Here is a 9,594-nt window from a genome sequence, read left to right as displayed (position 1 = left end):
TTCTTCTGGGTGTTACAAACTTCGTGACAAAATTAAAATGCCCTGTTCAAAGTATAATTATGCAAATTGGGTTGAGAATGAGCGAAATCTTAAATTTAATAACTTGTAAAAGCATAAACCCAAATATCATTGCTCGTTTTAAGTATATTATTTTAATAGGTATATTAAATTTATGCCACAATTATTAGTCCAAAAATATGAATTCTTATTTTTTCCAGAAATACATTTGTAAATAAAAGGATCTTTATCCTTTTTTTCATTTTCCACATAAAAGATTTAACTAGTTCAAGAGCAAATGATAAAATAAAATTTTAAAGAGCTCAAAGCATGCGCTACATCAGCTCCAACCTACCTAGCCTACGCCTTTGCGCAAATGATTATATCATGTCCACATTCAGATTTGGCAATAGCAATACGTTTGACAGTTAGTATTCTATAAATTCTATCCTGTCGAGATGCCCCGTAAGGTGGTTGGGGTAATATCGAGCCGATTTTATCTATTAACTATTATTTTGCCACATACTAAAAATCATACGGAGTAAAGTCAGTCGGATGTTCGAAAGTCCTGATATTAGTTATATGGGGTAAAACACGCCCTTTTTACAATTTTCAGGAAAGGAATCTCTCTGAATATCAATTGTATATCCCAAACTGTCACATTTCCGGTATTTAGGAGCTTGAACAGTTCTGGTTGGAAGCGGACAATTTTTGGTTATAAGATGGCATACTTTAAAGGAATTTTACTGCAAAATTGTGTCCCGTCGTAATAATTATTTCTTGATATGTTTACTGGAAAGCGAAATAATCAAGTGGAATTTATTATTTTGTGTTATATGCGAAATAGGCATGGTTTTACTTTAATTTCGCACTGTGATATAGAAATATTAAAAAATGTCACGTACTAAGTTCAATCGAAATCAGTCTATCGGTGATGTCAGCAAAAAATGGATACTCCCTTGCCCGTCGTCCAATTTTCACAACGGTAAAATTAAGTGTCTTTGCCGTATTTAGTTATTGATTTATTGCGATTTAAGTAGTTTTTAACATTATTGTTATATGGGGACTAACCCATTTACATCGACATTTGGGTTGACATCCAATTATACATCTGCGAAAAGCTCCCTATACAATATAAAAATAAAACGTATTAAAATAAAATTATAACTAGAACAAATTTGATTTAGCAACTTCGCATGAATTTTTTTGAAAGTCACCACACATTTATACGGCAATGTAGGCACCAAATAACTGAGCAGCATTTTCGACAGCTCAACTGCAATTACACACGTGACTAGCAAATAGCGAACAGGTGTATATAAATATTTTAAAAACTTAAAGTGTGAGTGTATGGGTGTGTCTTAACAAGACGTATTAGGACATTTTCCGAATTCGCAACAACTATCTTATGTTTCCGATTTTACCACAAACCAAGTGTGAGTGCAATCAATGCAGTGGGATTAAGTTGTTCAACAATGCCAACTTGCCAGCTACAACTACAACAATGAAACAATTAAAGCAATCACTGATTGATATTCCAGGCAGAAATGAAATGAAAAACTTAACAAATGCATATGCGTGTGTGTGTGATTTTGATTGAATGTATTGCTGCAAGGTAGTTGCAATAAAGACACATTCACCCGCACACACTCGCAGATACATGCGATAGAGTGGTCTTAAGTGCGCTGATGCATGCCAAAGCGAAGCATGAGTTGCCAAATGAAAAGAAAATCGAAAGAAACAGCAGACAATTCACTTTACGTTTGTCTTTAAACACCTACAGACGATGAAGCAGCAATCGCATTGTCGTTGCATATACGAGTACTTAACCATAGTGATGTGTGGTTGGTGGTTCATTTACTTTTGGGTGCTAGTGTTGCTGAAACTTTACGTATTTCCGCTTCCGTGATGTCTGAGCTACCAGGAAACGAATGGTGGGAATTGATGTGTTGGAATGCAATAAGTTAGTGATGCAGAGGGTGGTTCATATTTAAAGGATTCGAAAGTAGAATACCTGTGCATTGAGATGTAAAAAGTTGTGTGTCCAGAAAAGAGATGACGATCGCTCTAATCGAGTAGGATGTAGGCGTGACCATCACCGACAGTGTTCCGGCTTCAAATTCAAAAACAGGGAACTTTTCTTAATTGCAGTCATCCTTTGTCAACTAATTTCCACCCTCCGTTTGCGCAATGAAGTATCTGTAAACAGCTTGGACTTTCCGTGAATACGTTAAGAGCTCGTCGAACATCTTACGGGGGAAGTTAAATGTCTTGTTCTTTCTGGATTACTCATTTCTGGATCATAGAGCCTCTACTAGATTTTACCATATCACACGCTCTTGGTGATTGTAGTATCGACCAATTTGTCTAATACCGAACTGCTCCATGCTACTTTTGGTTGGCTTTCTAATAGCTCGAAAATAAATTAGAAGAAGAATTATTTGACTGAATAGAACTAGGAAGTTTTTAAAACGTAAAACGGAAATATTTTTATTAATATCCGTACCCTAGTGTATGTCTTAAACTATTGTACTTAATTGTTAGTACAGCATAACCCTCGGTCAATGATTTTGCCTGTTTATTGAGCCAGTAGTGGAGCGATAAATAGTGTGGAATCATCGCATTATGTTCCTACTAGTTTTCTAACTTCATTAACCTAATTCCATCTAAGATTATTAAAGAAAAGTAAGCCCCAAAGATCCACCCAAATTCCAACTTCAACAGCTCTGGTTATAAGCTAATAGGTCTTTTATGTTAATCAAATATTTCTAAATGGCTTCAGCGTACCACCCTGTACAAATATATATGTATATTAATGTAAGCAATCAAATAATGGAAAAATCTTTAATTTTCGACGAATGTGTATGATGGTACATATGTATGTAGAATATGTTACGATATGATGTACATACAGAGTTAAACCAAGGGGTAACATCTGACTGAGTTTGATTTATACTTTCAATTCGACCAGTTCTACGACGCGTTTTCCAAAAACTTTAGGCAATTACTAAGCAAAATAAAAATCTATAGGAAGATCTACAATGGCCAATCGGTTCAGCTCCTTACTATTGTTAGATGAACCCGGATCTGTTTGTTCTTGAATTATCTTCTTCAAATTTAAAGACTCCAACTATATAATAGCCAGTCAAAGCTCGCAAAGCTATAGAGATACGAACCGTACTGAGTACAAGAATCTTACAAGACGTCTTAAGAGTTTTTCAAAGGTGACGTAACTCTTAGGAACTGACTACACAAGTTTTTTTACTAAAACATTAGGTCTAAATATGAAACTCCTGCTAATTTTCTATTCCGAAACGTAGGTACAGCTTCGCTTCCTCTAAAGCTGAACTTGTAAATAAGTAATTAAAATGTGTTGTTCCAGATTTTTTCTAACTAACAATTGTTTCGCTTTCGTCGTTTATTTCCTTATGCATCAATCCTCACTATTCTGTCTGATAAAACCACATTTGGCATGGGATCTTTGTGCACCTTACTCCTCTTTATTCGTTTAAGTATTTTACAGTTCAGGCATAAAGTGCTGGTTACACAACGAAACAAGTGAATGTAACGGCTTCTTATCAACGGCACGACACTCAATGCAGGGCTGTATTATAAAGGATTTAGTGTCAATACAAGAAAAAGGACCGAAATGACAAGGAAGAGAAATGAAGAATTATATATATTCGTGAGCATAAAGTAAACGTTTGCTATCGACTGCTGGCAAATGCAGCGAGCGAAATCGAATGAATGTGAAAAGAAAGACCCAAGTACGTATGAATAAATATTGGGTGTGCAAACCGCAGATCTCCACGGGAATTCATATCTCTATAGGTACGTGCAGTAGAAAATCTTAATTTTTCTCTGCAGTTGACGTGCACCTCATAAGAATATTTGAGTTTTTAACACACACGTCTGAAGTTGACAGCAGCATTTGTGCGAGAGCGAGAATTTCCACACGTTCCTAATTAATCCTTTATGTCATGCCATTCACCATTTGGCAATAAATTTGATTTTCAACATTTTTCCCTATATCTCACTCACACGATTTCCTCCAACTCATTTCGATTTTTCTATTTTTTCTGCTATATACTTTCAACAGTTTCCTTTTGCAGATATTTCATTCACACGGTACATCTTCAGTGAATGCAGTGAGCACTCGAGGCAATGTGCATCAAATGCAGTAAATGACCACGCAACTTGACACCTGAGTTGATATGTTATGTCAATTGTGTCAAAGTTTCTAACGTTTGACTGAATAAATTGCTTCAATACGCCAACAGGGATTGCCCTCAATCTGTAGAGTCAATTTTGATTGACCGCATTCGATTGGTTATCAATTAGTATAATATTCAGGGCATCTGTCAGAACTCAAATCAAATAAGAATTAGTTTTAAATATATTGGGGAAAATGGGGTTAGTCATAGAACAGTTAACTCATAGTAGCAAGATGTGATCACACTATAGCCAAGAACGGACGAAATAAATTGAAAAAGGCTAAATATACTCACATATTGGCCGATATATCCGGTACAAAGTCAACCGGAAGTTTGAAAATCTTTATATTAAGTACATATATGGGGGCTAAGGAGAGTATTGGTCCGATTCAACCGATAAGAGAAGGATTATCCCTTAATTTAAAACTCACATTTTACATACCAAGTTTTATCGTAATATCTCACTTTTTACTCAAGTTACAGCTTGCACGGTCAGACGGACGGATTGCGAGATAAACAGACAGTCAACCGGATATCAATTCTTCTCGTCATTCTGATCATTTAAATATATGTACAGAACATATAAACTATCTCAAATAGTTTTAAGTGATACGTAGAACTCTTAGGTGAATAAATTTACAGTCTTCAAAGTTCACCTACTCTAAAGTTGATCATAAGTAGTCATCATTCATATACATAGTTTCCGCTTTCAAGGGAGTATTTAATAGAGTGGCAGCCGTAGAAAAGCCTTTAGCAATAGAATTTGAAACAAGTCGGAAGCCACGTCAGTTTAATTAATTAACTTCGATACATTAAGGGAGTTTTCAAATTGCTTGTCGGAACTATTGCAAAAAAAATATGACAGCTTATAATTTATATTAATTGATAGCTCCTCACCACAAATGTCGGGGAGTTAGCACTGTCTTGGAAAATTAAGTCTATCTCTTACGAATGGAAAATTATTTTTTCTAGCCTTATAGTCTTTTCGCAAAAGAGTTAATTGATCAATTAAACGGCCTTTGCTCGATTAATTGAGATCGATTTACAATACGAAATAAAAGTCATAATTTACTAAATTAATTTTTAATCGAATAACATTTGAGTTGAAACTGCAACACAACTCTTCTGGTCATTGACCATGTTGCAAATTTGGCTGTGTTTGTTGTTAAATCAGCAATCAGCTGATAACTAAACAGCTACTGTCTTCGTAACTATTGTAATATTAAAATATTTGTTTTTTTTTCTTCCTTTTTTATATAAAGCAGGGTAGAATCGTAACTACAATACATTTCGCTGATTGTAAGTGTTGATTATTATTAATATAAGCAAAAACAAGTTTAATTGAGTACTGGTTTCCAATTTACCTACTTCTTATGAATAGCCAATAAAAGAATTGTAGTATAACATCTGATCATTAATAGCTTGGCTTATTTTGGCTATTCCAAAAGGCTATTAAGTGAAAATAGTTTCCGTCGCAGAGTGAAAGCGTGAGTTCTAGATTAGCAGAAGTGGAGAATAGGCTTTTTGAATTAGGAGCTCTAAGAAGAGATTGACTTGTTTCGAATATACATCCTGTGAAGAAAGTATCGGCAATTATTAATTTCCACCCACTCATCTGGGGGGATAATTATGATGCCGGCAATTAGCGCGATCTGTCAACCAGTGTGTTAACAGCAGCTGTTTATAACTGTCGACCTCAGAAGTGTTTGTCAAATTTTACATACCTATCTTCCATGTAATTACCATATAAGCGGGAGATTTAAATGAAGAATTCCCGATACTTTCTTAAATGAAAAATTCTGCGTAAGTAAAACTCCTTTCCATGTTAGCTCTAGCCATGGACTGCCAATTCGACATCATTATTCAATATTATTCTGGACATTAAAGTTCTCATACCTAAAATATAGTATATCAAATGAAAAGTCGAGATACAAGTATTTCATTCAACTTTGCGGAAGTGACTCATTCGCTGTACCCTTAGTAGACAGAACAACCTCAAGCGATGTTTTGGCTGAGTAGGCGAAAAGGTAGGTAGAGCCAAAACATGTGAAGCGTGGATTATGATACTGTTAACTGTAACGGAATGATTGAATTATGTTGTTCAAGAAATTTGAGGACCAATATGAGCTAGTGACGGTTGCATATACTGCGCTGTTTCGAAAGGTTTATTTGGATCCAACGATGAAGTGTTTATTATCGCTACTATACTATACAAGAACTCGTTATCGACCCCTTAAAATCTTCATTAAAACTGCATTTAATAATTTTCACAGAACCTTAATATTGTGTTACTGCCAAACCTCCTCGGTTTCGGCTAACAGCCAACTTAAATCTGATTTATTTTTTCGATCCTTTAAGCGCTTTCGAATCGTAAATTAACAGTTAACCAATTGTATTTGTATAATTAAGCATAATGCCGCGGCAACCACTCATTGTTCGTGTAGAAAAACTGCGAAGAAAAACGCGATGTTGGCAGGCAATCGAATCGCTTGAAACGAACTGTTGCGGTATAACGCCGCAGAGGCGGGCAAGCGGTAAGTAAGCTGGCGCTGATTGCAAGTGTTGGCAGCTGCCTTCCACTCATTAAGCGCTTTATTGAGTGCGTAATTTGCAAGGAGCCATGCAACTTACAGTTAATTGATATTAATTCCATAGGCAGCGCTGTTGACGGCGCATTTATAACATCTACTTGTTTGTTTGTCGGCCTCGGCCTTAGCAGCGGCTGTTGCTGCCATGGCTCCTGCGTTTAGTATAACGGCATTCGAATGGCGCTTTGCAAGTGAAGCGTAAATGGTTTGGCATTCAAGCGTGTTGCAAGCGTAAAGCTGGTGTGAAGTTGAGCGCTTGAATAGTGTTGATGTGCACTATTGTTGACGGTGTGAGGATAAGCGTGCAACACTTGCGGCAAACGGCGGCGCGTTTGCGCTAAAATTCGTCTGTTGCAAGTGCAACAGTGCAACAAAATCAGACAGTGTGTTTCAACTCTAGTATATCTTTGAAAACTGTGCTCCCTTCTGCTTCCTTGCCTCACTTCCATTCTCTGTGTTGCTGCTTGCTGACTGTGGCTTGCTGTGCTCTCCAGAAAGTGCAAGTATAAAATTCGCGTTTCGCTTTTTGTTACTTCTCTTGTTACGCCGCTGAAGTGCCGACTTAATTGAATTAACATTTGTCCCATATCAGTATGAACATCATTTATTTTTGCAGCTTGCAAATGAATTTGACGCTTCTTGTAGCAAGCGTATACTGTCTGCGCATCAGCGTCTCATTGGCAACCACACTAGAACTCCAGTTGCAACGATCAATATTTTAATTATCATCTACTGTGCGCTTTCTTTAGCTTTGCAGTTGTCATCACTGCTTTCAGCGTCAAGTCTCTGCCGCTTGTGGTGGCAACTATGTGCTCCGCGATTAAGTCATCACTATAATTTGCTGCAGTTTTCGTTCTTGATTTGTTGTAACTTAACACTTTGTGTGAGTTTGTATGACGTGTTAAACAAACTTTACACTTTAAAATTAGTTGCATAGTTCTCGCAATTAAAATTGATGGCTTCCTTGTATGCATTCATTGCAATTAAGAGTAAATTTATACTTTTAATAACACAAGTTATATTTAATGAATGTCGTTTGCGATGACAAGTTGCTTCTAATTCTAGAATACAACACTAATTAAGATTTTAATACATAGAACTATTTTTATAGACGTTAACGAATCGGGTTATAAATTGGGCATTAACTTCGCTTGCACCGTAGGTATGATATCCTCCTAATTTGAATTATTTTAGAGCAGTTTTAGTGATAGTTATATACTATAGAGGGCCGGTCCGAACGGAATATTGCTAAATACTCAGTGCCAAAGTTGGTGGAGATATCTTCTTAAATAAAAAGGTGTTCCATACAAGGACTTTATTTTGATCGGCCAGTTCGTGCGGCAGCAATTCCTTATAGTTGTACGATATCGGCGGTTCCGACAAATGAGTAGCTGCATTGGAAGAAACCAACGTGTAAAAATTTTCCGATCGATACCTCAAATACTTATGCACTAGTACTAAAAAATAAATTTAAAGTTAATAAGTTTAACAGAAAAAGTAAAAAGTTCTTCCATTATAAATATCTTAAAACATTTCGCTACCATTTATATGGTGGACTAATCCTTTGCTTTCCAAAAGTCTTCAGTGTCGACAATTTGAAACTTCTCCAACTAAAAGTCGTTGGAAACCTTTCTGTAGCTAATCGCTTTCGTTTGTGATTTTAATCTATATTTAAAGGATTCATAAAATTTTGAGTTAAAATGTTTTTTATGAATTCAATATGAGCCTAAATGTAGACTATGGTTTTGTACAATTGCAATTTTTGTAAATAACTCTGGTGAAACTATCACCTCGGCGAACAATTTAATGAATATGAAACGCGACTTTTTTGGTAGAACAATTTTCACTGCTGTGGTGATATGAAATAGGACTCTTACAACCCTATTGTGAGAAAATCTCTCAAAATTTTTGAGGTTTGTTGTTAGGTTATTCTTGCTCAAACCATCAAGAAAGAAGCACAAAAAACGCGCCACATGAGGTGAAAAGCACTTTGCCGTAAACCACGGTTTTCTATAAAATAAAGAAATAGACAACAGAAAAGAGTGTAATTTTGCAAAGTTACCAATTTTATTTATATTTAAATAAATTTTAATTCCAAAAGTGGTTATTTATGATTTTAACATGTAGTATTCATTAGTTCAAATTAATAATAATAATGTAATGCAAAGTTAAACGGAACTTATTATATATAAATTTCAGTTAGTTCTCACAAATCTCATTATTCTTTTCCTAGGCTTAGCAAAATATAATTTTGTTTAACCCTTAAGTTTTATTCTATTTCTTTGTTTTCAAACTGTCTGGCTCTCATTCCAAAATAAACGTTCGAATTGTACTGATGTAGCTACAATTGTCAAGTATGTACTTTATATACATAATTTAGGAATTTTTTTTTTTTGAATCTTTCCAAATTGATTATGGATTTTCTGCTTTTCGTTGGCATGATAATTATTTAGCTAAATATTGCTTAGCATAATAGCATAAGCAATAAATACAGTAAAAACAATGAGACATCAACATCAAAAACATCGATGCATCGGAAATATCAACTATCATTCGATACATCGAAATTTAATGATGAATCACATTAAAAACATCGATTGATAATGGCCATCCCTACTTAGAACTAACTGAACGAAAGCTTTTCATTTGCTTAGCCAGCAATATATAAAATATAATAAATGAAAAATAAATAACACATCAGAACATTTGAGATTTTAAACAAAAACTCCAGCTTTTACTCATCCACTGAAGTGTTCATTTTTTATTTTTTATTGCACTAATTTGAGAAACAAATT

Source organism: Bactrocera latifrons, unplaced genomic scaffold (assembly GCF_001853355.1).
Source record: "Bactrocera latifrons isolate USDA-ARS-PBARC rearing strain unplaced genomic scaffold, ASM185335v1 scaffold_42, whole genome shotgun sequence".
Taxonomy (NCBI): Eukaryota; Metazoa; Arthropoda; class Insecta; order Diptera; family Tephritidae; genus Bactrocera; species Bactrocera latifrons.
The sequence above is the reverse complement of the archived record's forward strand: the minus strand, read 5'-3'. Positions refer to the sequence as shown.